The sequence below is a fragment of the Populus trichocarpa genome, chromosome 11 (genome assembly GCF_000002775.5).
Source record: "Populus trichocarpa isolate Nisqually-1 chromosome 11, P.trichocarpa_v4.1, whole genome shotgun sequence".
NCBI lineage: Eukaryota > Viridiplantae > Streptophyta > Magnoliopsida > Malpighiales > Salicaceae > Populus > Populus trichocarpa.
In genome coordinates, this window is record NC_037295.2 from 7,594,615 (window position 1) to 7,605,816 (window position 11,202).

Genomic DNA, 11,202 nt, shown 5'->3' on the forward strand with positions numbered 1-11,202 from the left:
GTTAGCCATGAAAAGAGTTTTTAAAAAACATGAATGATCGGATTTTTTATTCATTTTTCACAGACAATGCCAATTGATATGCTGAAAAAAATCCTCAAGAGAAAGATTGTAGGCGTTTTTCATGGGCTGATCAAACTGGATCTGAAGGACTTGGTGGGCTAGTGACACTTGTAAAAAAAAACACTCTAATGCTTAAGTCAGTATAGTATTTGAACAAGTGACGAGGAAAATGAGTATTCTCTAAACTTTAATATTCCTTAAATCTTGTTTAAGTTTTATATTAGACTTGTTTTATTTAGAGAGATCAGATGTGGTCTTGTAGCCTTTTTTTTTATGCTACAAGATATATTTGTTTATATAGATTTTTTAAAGAAAAATATCTTATAAATATCCTAGATATTTATATATTTATAGAGATATTTATGAAAATATGGAAATAGGCTTAATTTGACTTAGTATTCCAATAATGTTGATTTTATCAATAATTTAATTTAGGCTGATCAAGGAAAAGAGAAGTGGAGAGATGACTAGCTTAAACTTCTCTAACTTATAATTAATCACCTGTTGCGATATTAACCAGCTGGTAACTTGTAGTCAACCCCTATCGGTTTGGAGAGATAGAAATGAAAAGGAATCAAATCCAAGTAGCTAGAGGCCATTCTCACCAATTTAAGAATCTGTCCTACTCCTGTACCCTACATGTTTGTGATGCTTCAGCCTCCGCATGGACTTCCTCAGTTTTGCCGAGTGAAAACATTTTACTTTCACAAAGTATTTTCGGAAAAATAACGAGACTATTTTTTATAATACATGCACAACCCACTGGTAGGTAGGTAGACAACTATAATTATTAATTATTTTTTTTCTAATACATGCAAATGATGACTAACAGAAGCACTAAAACCGAGGGCGACTTTATATTTATATAAATATGGTAACCATTGTTTTTTATTTGAAATTATATTAAAATAATAATATCAATTGGTAAAAATAATTTGAAAATATAAAAAATATTAATTTAAATAAAAAATAAAAAAAATTCATTTTTTTTCTAAAAACATTTTTAAAGCATAAAAATAAACCTGCTACAAGTGTTGAGGTGTCAATTATGCACCAGCTAGCTATATAATTGAGTCTATCATAAACTCCAAATAGCTTGCTGTCCTTTAGCACCTGTTGGAAAAGAGAATGGTCTATGTCTACATCAATCAGTATGTGCAAAAAAGAAAAAAGAAGAGCAGAAAATTCTACTTGCAATTAGTGAACAATTGACGATGAAGTTCTTAGCGCACTTTACAGCATTGAAAGTAAAAAAATAAAAACCTTCGTGTTCTTAGTGCACTTTACAGCAGTAGTGAAACAATGTATAAAAGGATAAATCCTTTTTCTTTCTCTCTTTTCTGATTGGAATCTCTCTCGTTTTCAGTATGTTCTTAGCAAGTTTCAAGTCAATAAACTGACAAGTCGGGCTTAAATATCTGAGAGTTTTTCCATGAAAATGCTTTTTAGCAGCCGACGGCGCTAGTGATGTGAATCATTCAACATATATAATAGCTTGTAGTCAATAAATTTGTGGCTCAAATGCCTCTATTATATGTGCCTGCCTCCTTATCTTTTAAATTTCAACATCTTGCAACCTGCAACTAACTAGGAGAACCATAGAAAATACCAGGTGAAGATTGAATTCAAATATCACCCAAGTAATAACGTAGGATACAAGTACGCACGTAGGCACATGGATAGTGACGTTTTAAGATTTGGTAAGTATAAATCAAATTAACCTCTCCTTCCCTGCCTGTCTCATGACAAATACAAAAACTTATTCGAGCTTTTCCAGCCAATTTTCAGCACAAGATGTTAATGATGTTACAGCTTTGCCAAGTTATGGTGATGATCAGTTTCTCGAGCTCTATTACTTTGCTTGCTTCTGAGCTACATCCAGGAGAAGGTAAGAACAACCTAGCTAGCTACTTAATTAATTGCCCAAGCACATGTTCTTTGTTTTCACAGTAATATATATATTGAGATCAGATCAGTGAGGTCTTATAAGTATACAGCAAGTCTTTCAAACTTTTCAACTCATCTGATCAAAACCAAGTGTCAGGACCATTAATTAAATATCAGTATAAATTTTATTATTTTAATACTTTATTATTGTTTTATGATGCGATGACTTTACTATTAAAGATATGTGTTGGGAACTAAAAAGTACTGTAATTATAGATATTAATCTTAGTTTGATAATTTAGATCCTTCAAAATATAATATTTAAGAAAATATATATAGTAATTTTTTTTAAAAATACAAATATTAAAGATAAAATACAATCCTTAAAATATAGGTTTTCTTTGTTTACTTCTTCTTTTTTGTAATTTGTTTTCTTATTATTATTATTATTATTATTATTTTGAGAGTAGTATTAAAAGGAATTTCTTAGAAGTTAAAATTAAAGAGTAATTAAGACAAATACTTAATTATTATATTTTAGATTTTAGTAAATGGAACGAGAATAACATAAAAAAGGGTGAAAACCAGAGTTTTAAACCCGGCTCGGTCCAAGGCCCGGGTTCTGAGTTTTAACTGGTCGCCTGGATCAATTTTAATTTTTTTAAAAAATCAAAACGACGTCATTTTAGTTAAAAAACAAACAAAAATCAACGGGTTGCATTCGGATTTTTGACCAGGTCTTGCTAGGTCACTGAGTCAACTAAGTCACCTCGGGTTTTGACTTTTCTTATTTTTTCTTAAACCCAACTCAGTTTCAACACCAGGTCGGTCGGGTCCCGGGTTGACCCACCAGTCGGGCTGGGTTTCAAAACTTGGTTAAAACTAGGCTTTTGGGCCAGATGAAAGTTCCCCCTTCACTTCCGACTATCATCTTTGTTTGAATTTGGATAGCAAGGTGAAGAGTATTTGGGCCCTGTTGGGCTTAGTCATATCTATAATTTTTGTAACCCTTTCCAACTATGCAATATATAGGCTTTTATTGTCAGAGAAGCTCAAATTATTTATTTATTATTAGTTTTTTGAAAAAAGTTTATGTTTTCTTTTTTATTATTATTATTAATTTTTTGAAAAAAAGATTATGTTTTCTTTTTGTCTTTTGAGATAATTGTTTATTTGTACGCGTCTTCTAAATTTTTTAATAGGTAAGGACAGTAATTTAATTATTATTTTGTTGTAATTGTCAAGCTAGATTGAATGAGATCCAACCCAATTTAGTACAAGCAATATGCACTATGACTCAATAGTTTATTATCAGATTATCATCTCTCATTACACCGCAAGTAAAAAAAAAAATGAATGTAAAAAAATACTCACACATTACTTACATGTTTTTTAAGGAAAAAAAATTAATCATGTGTAAATTGACTCGATGTGATCCGATCTAATAAAAAAATAGTTTAACTCAAAAACTTAAGATGATATTTTTTTAAATATAGAAAATAAAACATATTAGATTGATTTGGATTAACTCGGGTTCTGGTTAAAGGGGATCGCCAGATGGGATCTCAGGTTAGCCCAACCACGCAAATTTTGGTTCTGGTTAAAGGGGATCGCTAGATGGGATCTCAGGTTAGCCCAACCACACAGATGTTGGTTTTGGTTAAAGGGGATCGCCGGAGGGATCTCAGGTTAGCCCAACCATACGCAGATTTTGATTCTGGTTAAAGGGAATCGCCGGATGGGATCTCAGGTTAAATAAAAATTGAAAAAAATAAAAAAATATATTTTGTTTTCATGCATACGGCCAAGTCTCTCAAAAAAAATATAAAAAATAAAAAAAATAAAATTATATTGTATTTTCATACAACAAAGAAAATTTCAAAAATATGTATTAGCATGCATTTTAGCTTTAATAACAAGTTTATTAAAGTCGTGAGAACTAGGCCAATATTTCAAAAATTTCAAAAAAAATTATTTTGTTTTCTTTTAATATCTTGGGTTGCAACCTTAACGTAAGGCGTATTCCGGATATTAAATTCTTTTGTTGACGTTAGTACGGTTAGGTTTTACCCGATAAGATAAGGATCTCCTTACCGAGAAGAACTTTTCTTAAACCACAGACGGACCAACAATAAGAAAACACGACAAGACTTTAGATTTTATCAGATAATAAAACAATGCAGTCTACCTTAGGTAAGACGTATTTGGGGTGCTAATACCTTCTCTTTATGCAATCAGTCATCGTACCCGATTTCTGAGACCAATTAGGGTTCTTAGTGATCAAAATACTAGGCGACGACTCCCATTCTATTTTTCCACTAATAAAAGACAAGAATTCCTTATCTCCCCACATTTGCCGCATTAGATACATAATAGATAAGATTTTGAGAGTGGATGTTTTCGCCGCGACGCCGCACTCATGCAATAATTATATCAAATAATGCGAATATATAAATTTTACAAATAAAGTTTACTAATTGTATTTCTTGCATTAAACTTCAAGAGATTAATTAGCTGAATGTTGAAGGATGAAAATGAATCAAAATTTAATAACAAAAAAACAACTTGAGTCAATATAGATTAACCTGTTGAACTTGGGTTATGAGAACAAATAACTTTATAGAAAAAAATTGAGAAAAAATATAAAGATCAATTCTCAATATTGAATAATGTAATTAAAAAAAAAAGAAATTCAATTAAAAAGAGAGAGTAAAATCTAAGACACATGTCATAAGGTCATGATAACCCTATAGAAAATAAATAGAAAAATAATTATGAATTTCAGTTCCTAATAAATTCAATTCAATGTTGGAGAATAATAAATAAATAAATAAATGATTTGAGTCAACTCGAGTTAACCTTCCAAACTTATGTCATAAGGTTAAGATAACTTCATAAAAAATAAAAAAAATTATAAAATTTAATTTTAATTAACTCAATGTTGATGGAGAAATTGAAAAAAAAATCAATTAAAAAATAAAAAAATAAAGTTAATCAAATTAATTTGCAAAATCAATGACCTATATTATTATAAGAATAGAATAATCTCTTTGAAAAAAAATTAAAAAAAATTATAAAACTTAATCTCTAATAAATCTAATGTTGACAGATAAAATTAAAATTACATATAAAAAAACAAATCATTATTCCAATTAACAATGATCTATGAGGAGGGGTTAGTGAATTACCCTCGTTTTCTTTTTATAATTTTTGTTAATTATTATTATATAAAATAATATAAATATATAACTTTTACAAATAAAATTTACGAATTGCATTTCTTGCATTAAACTTCCAGAGACTCGCACAATTAAACAACATTAACCAACACTTTGCAAATGCTTGAAAAACAGTAAAATATATCTTTGGCCGTATATAAGACAAAATAGCTTCTATGAGGTGTTTTGTTTTATATAATTAGATTCATTTATAGGCATCTGAATTTTTTAGCACCTAAAAAGTTGTGATTTCTTTCATTCGTTTGATCATATACCAATTAAAATACAATATAGTATTTAAATTGCGTTTAAATAAATTTATAGTTTAATTTAGATTGCGTTTTATTTTAAACTGATTTAAAAGTGAATATAGTTTTAGAGTTAACCTGCAGTTAATCTAGAATTTGATTTAAACTGCGTTTTATTTTAAATAGTGCACATTCCTCATGAATTAAATTTTTTTTTTTAAAAAAAAAAACCCACCAGTTGAAGCGTTAAAACAAATCGGTAAGACAGTAAACGAAGATGGCCAACTATCCTTGAACTTCGTCGATAGTTGTCAATCAGGCAGAGTCGTTGATACAGAACTGACTTCTGCTCCACCAAACTTCGAAGAAGGGAACAGCACCATCGATTGTAACTGCAACATCACTGATGATAATTACTGTCACATTACTTCATTGTAAGCCTCTTAATTACTTTACATTCTTATGTTTTTCTTTGTTATATATATATATCTGAGATTTCCTAAACAGTGACCAATGATGTCTCTCTCTCCTGCTTGCAATAAAGCCAGCTCGAAGATTACGGTCTTCCAGGCAGGCTTCCTCCGGAATTGGCCAACCTTACTTACGTCGAAAAAATGTAAGAACCCTTAATTAAGGACTCATATTTGGCTCATGTTTCTGCTTCCAGGCCTTAATTCTGAATCCATTAAATGATTATGAATCTTGAGATGCCTCGATGATAATTAATAGTCATCAGATGTTATGTGATTATGAGTTTGCCATTCTGTCACAGTTTATATTAAAATTTCAAGCGTTTATATTAATTTCTGGAGCAATTTTCAAGATGGAAAATAATTTTTATACGACAACATTGTCTATGACAGAGAGTTTACTCGCAACTATCTATACGGCACAATTCCGGTGGAATGGGCTTCGATGAAAAATCTATCTTCCATGTAAGCTCATTAATAAATTCACCCCTCATCTTGGTTTATCTTATTTTCTATGTAAGAGTGAGCTTAACACAACTAACTAACCTCTTATACAGGTCGCTTACTGCAAATCGCTTGTCAGGAAATATTCCTGCACATTTGGGAAGTTTTACTGCCCTCACGTACTTGTATGGCTTGAATCTGTTATAGTGCTCTACCTCTCGTTTGAGTTATTCGAATATTGCAAGCAATGCTAGTTTACTTTGTTCTCTAATGGTTATTTCACTTTACCAAATGCAATTATAAAATATAGGAGCCTTGAATCAAATCAGTTTTCTGGTGTTGTCCCGCCTGAGCTTGGCCAGCTTGCCAACTTAAAAACTCTGTAAGACATTTAACTAAATTCTTCATTGTGAAACTTGCTAGAGATTTCGTTTTCATTAGTTGAAATCTTTTCTTTGATGCTGTGAATCAACAATTGCAGGATACTCTCCGGCAATAAGTTAGTGGGGACCTTGCCAGAGGCACTTGCGCAGATAAAAACCATGAAGGATTTGTAAGCCCTCACTTATTTTCCTTGAACTCTTTTTTTTTTTTTTGATAATTTAACATATTCAATGTGCAGTCGCGTAAGTGATAATAATCTTAATGGCACCGTACCCCAGTTCATTGGGAACTGGACTCAACTTCAAAAGCTGTGAGATGTTTATCTTCACAAGATCTTAATTCATTCTAATGCAACATGATACACTTTATTGAGATTTTTTGTTCTTTTCGTGACTAATGAAGTGAATTGTACGCGACTGGATTGCAAGGACCCATACCTCTTGAAATTTTTCATTTGGAAAAGTTGTCTGATTTGTGAGTAAAACCACTTTCTTGTGCTGCATGCCTCCTGCTGTATTAATTATTGAAGAATTCTCTGTGTGTGAGAGAGAGAGAGGGGGGGAGAGAGAGAGAGATACATGAAGGGAATTGAACATTTAAGGTCTCTTACTGTTATGCAGGAGGATTGCTGATATGCCTGGACCAGAGTTTCAGTTACCTAACGTGCCGATTAAAAGGGAAAACTTGTATGTGAACTGCTTCATAACTTTTCACAGTGAAGTTGAGGATATGTTCTGTTCAGATAGAACTGTTTAACCAACCTGTAACTTGTTGTCAGGGTTCTGAGGAACATCAATTTAAATGGAACAATCCCAGAAGACGCATGGAAAGTGGAAACAACACTGTAAGTGTGAACTTCACTCATCGCCTTACATCTGCTGCTAAGCAAATTAGAATTTCTTTTTATACATCTCAATTCTGCCACATTTTTCCAATATGATCTCCATGTACAGCTGGTGCGTGGGATCTGCCTGAATCATCAGGTCGTTAGGATAAGTTAAAAATCCTACATTAATATATAATCCTGGGTATATAATAACTAAAGTCCTACTAGAGTGAGTAGAAGAATCACAACTAGCTTCTAACATAACGTTGACTTATTTTCACAACCGATGAGCTCCTATGAGAAGGTAGTGATTTCAAGCAACTGCAACCCTCCAAGGAAGAACATAAATAGAGGATTACTTCAAAGAATTTAATAACCTTTAATTATGAGACATATACATGTATATTTATATTTTCACCTGTTTATTGCCATTATATTTACAAAGGTGTAAGATCTTCTTCAGAGACTGAAGCCTAAAATTTCGTTTGCTGTAATTTCTTGCAGCGACTTAACTTTTAACAAGTTGGTTGGGGAGATTCCTCCTAACACAATACAACGACAGTTTACGTGAGCAGTTTGTCAGATTTAACAGTTTTATCGATAAAAATTTCCGTCAGTATTTATACTAGCAGTTTGTCAGTACGTATGTTACCGATAGACACACAGATAGAAATGATCCTTTGAAAAAACTCTCGTCGGTAATAAATATACCGATGATATACATATGGACAAAGCATGCCAAAAAAAATTTACCTGCTTTATTTTGTCAGTATATCCATCGGTAATGATAAGATATCATCGACAAAATACCATCTGCCTTTGGGGTTGGTTAGGACTCCTTTCTTTGAGACTGGCAGGACCCAATTCTGCTTGGGTACAGACTTGGCCCACCTGCTTTTTAGGCCAATCAGGACCCCTTTCCTTTGGGGCTTGTCGATCCTGGCTCCTTCTCTAGGCCAAATTTGGGTCCATCCAAGGTAGACTCAGACTAGAGGATTGGGTTGAAACCAAACCCAGTATATTCTATTATATTATATTATATTATTATTTTTTTTCTAAAATAAAATAAAATAAAATAAATCCAGAAATCCTTTAAATATTTTGTGCTTTTTTCTCACAAGTTCTTTCTACCATTCCTTTTGGCCTAGAAATGGGTAACAACATTCCTTATTTATACATCTTCCAAATAGTTAAATTCACAGCTGCACACACAACACAATAACATCGATTCACATCACAATAATAAAATAAATATTTCATTGTCATTCAATAATAAATTAACATCATTGTCATTACGTTGAAGTGAATTTCATCCATAAATATTATGTTATATTTTATGGCATTACATATTCATGTTGTACAAATTAATCAGAATTCTCTTATTCTTCGTCAATTGACCTGTCTTTATCTCCATCGCAATCTTATATGTTGATTTTGTCACTATCATCTTCATAAACTTGTGTATGTCCGTTAGAGCTCAAAACATCATTCAATTCCTCAACATCAACAACAAAAAAAATATTCTCGGCTGTTGCTACCCAATTTTTGACCCATGTTTTGATAAATTTTCAGAAAAATCCAAAAATAGCGAAAAACATTGAAAATCCAAAAAAATACATTTTTAATACATTTGCATCGTTTTTAGCATTTTTAGCATCGTCTCAAAAGAATTTAAATTTTCAAAGGTCTTTCGAACGCGTTCAACTTTTAACGCGTTAATTTTAAAATCATTGATTTTCCTCATTTGAGTCGACGTTGATTTGCTCGTTTCCAAAAAATACAAAAAAATTAAGAAAAATCAAATTTTACAAAAAAAGAAAGTTAAGGAATCAATTTTGAGGCCCAAACAATTTTTTGCCTATGCATAGGGAATTTTGAATATTGAAGGGAGAGGACAACACAAAAAAAAAGAGGAAACCTAAACATTTTTTTTCTTCACCCGAAACCGGCCGCTCCCCCTAGCCAAAGATTTTGATCCCTCTCTTTCGGCTATCCATCTTTTTTTCGGCTGAAAATCAGGAACTCAGCCCCCACTTCTTTTCCCTTTTTTCCAGCCGACACCAGGGCCCGCCCCAGGGAGGAACCCCTATTTCTTGTCATCTCCAGCTACACACCAGGGATTTTTTTTGAGGGGATTGGCTTCTTCCTCACAGCAGTGGGCAGAGACCCACGGTCTCCGGTCCCTTTTCCTTCCCACTGATTTCAGCCATCTTCAGCTCCTTCTCCCCTGCACCCACAACGCTGATCTTCCCCTATTTCCTATCATTTTCAGCTGACAGCACCCACCTTTGGTTTTTTTATCTTCTCCTCACAGCTCCTTCCCCACAAACCGGCTCCAGCCCCCCTCCAGAATTATTTTTCTCTTCTCCCTCAACCAGGACAGCCGGCTGGTTCCACCATTTCCTGCCCCTCTTCACAGCTTCCTCAGCCCTTGCACACCCACACTCCCCTCTCTTTCAGACCAAACAAGCCCCACCACATCGTCAGTTTCCCAGCCGACCAAGCCTTCCCTCAACAAAGGAGAAGCAGACCATACCACATCGCCTCAGCCCTTGCCCAACCGCCGTTCACTATCCTCCCTCTCAGCTGCTCCCCACGAGTTCGCCTCTCTCCCAGTCGACTCCTTTCTCAGCCCTCAACAGCGACGGCCACCGACCACCAGGAGTCGCCCCTGTCACCATCGCCATTCCTTCCAGCCCGCACGCGAAGAAGCTTCGTTCATCAGCGCAGATCGGCCTCCAACAACAGTCCTTCTTCCACAGCCGTTGGGCACCAGAGCTGCCTTCCCTCTTCTCCAAAGAACCGAACAGCTCCCCTCATCTCCTCTACAGCAGACCCGTCCACGACAGAGAAGAGAAAGGAAACAAAGAACTGATCTGCAGAGAAGCAGATCTGTAACGGAAAGAAAAATTAAAATCAACTGCTGTTTGTGTGTGTTTCTCCGTTCTGCAGATAGCGGTGGTTGTCACCGCCGGCGAGGAAGAGAAGAGGGGAGAAAGCCATTTCTGGCCCCCTGTTTCTGATTTGATTTCACGGCGGCGCGTGGGTCCACGCGCCGCCAGCGGCGGTGGTGCGTAAGATCCACGCGCCGCCACTGTCCTTGCTGTTCCAGAGGTCTTCACAGCACTATTCCAGCGACTCAGAGGTTACCAGCACTGTCCCGGATTGTTTTGGGTCATTTTTTGTAATTTTAGAATTGTTTAATGTTATATTTGTGTAATTTTGAGTTTTTCTTTTCATAATTTGTATTTTGTATTTTATGTAAATGTGGATGTAGAAGAAAAGAAAGAAAAGAAAAGAAAAAGAAATGTTTGTGTGTGTTTGTTTTTTTATTTATATTATTGAATTATAAAAAAAAAGGACAAAAAGAATTAATTGTTAATTTAAATATGGTTAAATATCTTAAGGACAAATAAAATCAAGTTGTATTTTCCATGAAAATATAAGAACAAGTTTCTATATATATTCGGGGATTTAATAACTGATTTATTCAAGCCTTAGAATTTAATTAATATTTTAAATTTTCAAATCACATCAGAATACAAAGCAGTTTACCTCAGGTAGGGTGTGTTAGGGGTGCTAATACCTTCCCTAACCACAACCGGTCCCTTACTCGTGAATCTCTGACAAGACCAGTTGATCCGGTTTCCTAGTAGCCTTCCATA